The sequence below is a fragment of the Limulus polyphemus genome, unplaced genomic scaffold (assembly GCF_000517525.1).
Source record: "Limulus polyphemus unplaced genomic scaffold, Limulus_polyphemus-2.1.2 Scaffold1911, whole genome shotgun sequence".
Taxonomy (NCBI): domain Eukaryota; kingdom Metazoa; phylum Arthropoda; class Merostomata; order Xiphosura; family Limulidae; genus Limulus; species Limulus polyphemus.
The window spans coordinates 8753-11226 of record NW_013667521.1 but is presented as its reverse complement, the minus strand read 5'-3'; the positions used below and the strand labels follow the sequence as shown (position 1 = coordinate 11226).

The window sequence follows — 2474 nt, the reverse complement described above, 5'->3', positions numbered from 1 at the left end:
TACAAGGAACACCATAATAACAAAGATTTTTTAACCAGTTGTTCAAAGACGACCATCATTAAGGTCTGGCAGTTAAAAAAAAAGTCAGCCACTAGGAAAAACAATGTCTGACAATCACTGGTAACTGAACATGGGAAAAGTCAAATGGACAGAGTTATATGGAAGGCACCAACAAATGACGGACTGCATCCCAGTTGATCGATTCTTCCAAAACTTGCCATACAATGTACAGTAATTCATATGACAGTGAATAACGCATCTGAAAAACGGTTATCTCATATGAAAACAAAAATGCATGAATTCAGTAGTTCGTTGAATGCATCCTGTGGTCAATGAATGACTAGATGTGTGGGATATGGTTTAATGAATTGCATTTCATCATTTATGTATTGACAGCAAAAAATATGAAGCGTTATAATGGTGAGGGGAATGTTTTTTGTCAGTGAACTGATTCTATGGCAAAGCGAATAACGTCTAGTGTGTATCTAACCATTGTTGCCAAATTGGATCATTTGCATAACTTCAAATTTTGAATAACTGTTCGATGCTAAAAAGATATAAATTCAACACGATGAATCAAATCTCCATAACAGGAGCTGATTCTCAAAAATGCATAGAAAGTGCATGAACATTGAGAAGTAAACATGAAACAACACTGCTCGTGCATTCCCCTGCATGTTTTATGCAAATTTGACTATCTTATCATACAACATTGACCCATTAAGTAAAATACACCCATATCTCAACTTGTTAAGCAGTTGATCTATTATACATAAAAAAACACATGATAAAGAATTAATCCATTACATAAAATAAGCTTGTACTTTAACTTTTTATGTAGAGTTGACCTGTTTTGCAAAAAAAAAAATCAATATTTTAACTCATTTTGTAGAATCAATATTTTTCTTTAATATCAACATTATGCAAAATAGTACATCCCTCACTGATTGTCCACCCTGACAGACGAAGGCTCTTTCAAGATGTTAATGCAACAATTCACCAAACACCTTGTTCAGAATTGTTTGAAGAGCATGATATTGGCCCATGTACAATCTTCCTTAGCTAACACACCTATAAGACCTCATTTTGATTAAATATCTTTGAAAAAAACTTGAGCATTGCATATTAATGCTCATGTTCATCTTCTATCAATTGTGAACCAACTGCTGGTCATAATATTCCAGGAATAGGCTTTGAAATTTGAACGAATGAACAAGACACTCCCTTGTGTACGATGGAGTCTATGATATCTCAAGTCCAGGATATTATCACAGAAAAAAAAAAAAGAGATCTAACTTAATTTTAGTGGCATGTCAGTATAATTACTTATTTCTGCTACAATAATTATTATTTGTTTCATACTGTATTACATTCAAGCATCACACGCACTTAAATTATTAGGATCATATACGTCTAATTTAAATTCTCATGTAAAATTTGTAAACAAATTTCTAGTCAATGATGTAATTGTATTTTAAGACGATCCCTTCTAATCTAAATTAAGGAAAGAACTGGTGCCTAACACTGTTAATGTTAGACAATAGAATTAGCATTGCCAACAACTTACCAAAAACTGAAAAATGACGTCTAACAACGTGTGTAGCCGACGACACCCAGCTGGTGACGTCTAACTAACACGATGAATAACGATAAACTTATTAATAAATCTTCTTAATTCTTAGGCTACAATAAGCTGCATACGTTAGCCTGTATCAATTCAGCCTAGGTTAGGTACTTTTCAACTTTACTTTTCGCCGATTACTGAGCCCTATACTACACTATTACTTTAACAGTAAGCCTATGGACTAGTTTTAATTTCTATTGTCTAAGTTCGAATAAATAGGGACGATAAAACGATTTTTCAGGTCCGATGGATAAACAGAAATATTTTAGTTTAAATAACTTTAGAAGAGTCTGATTCAATAATTAATTGTTTTTAAGTAACCACTATCGTCCGTTTCCCAACTTCCGGAATATTTTTACACTACATTAGTGACATCTTTTGGTGGTTTTAAAATTGGCATTAAAATGAGTGGTGAAAATACAATCAGAACATAAAATGAAAGAAAAAACAACAACATTTCGCTAAATCTAAGTTTTAATTCAAATAATCTTATAGTCATATTAAATAATACTAAAACTATGGGTTAAGCGATGTTATATTCATCTTTTCTTACAGATATTTCTTAAATTATTTATTATCAATGAACAATATAAAAAACAGACAACCGAAAGCAAATATAGCTGTGTGATATTCAGGTACACTGATATTTAACATGTAGCCAGAAGTTTCTGCAAAAACGTAGGTTTAGGAAACGTTAGGAAGAGAATTAATTGAATATAGCCAACAAAGGAAAAACAAATATACAAGTGAAAAAAAAAATCTTTATTCACATAAAGCTGGCCATATTCTTGTTAGTTTGCACTAATGGGGCTGCTAAAACTGGAGAAAGATTTCTAAACATGTCCACACA

General features: G+C 32.0%; 1 protein-coding gene across 1 annotated transcript in view; it reads right to left on the bottom strand.

Moving 5' to 3' along the window:
* The window catches only part of LOC106465334 (protein TRC8 homolog), a 7664-nt gene extending 5706 nt beyond the window's left edge, over positions 1-1958 (bottom strand). The window contains exon 1 of the mRNA XM_013925549.2: positions 1568-1958. The gene's annotated coding sequence lies outside the window, so the exon portion shown is untranslated. The remainder of the gene's footprint in view (positions 1-1567) is intronic.
* Positions 1959-2474: the final 516 nt, after the last annotated feature.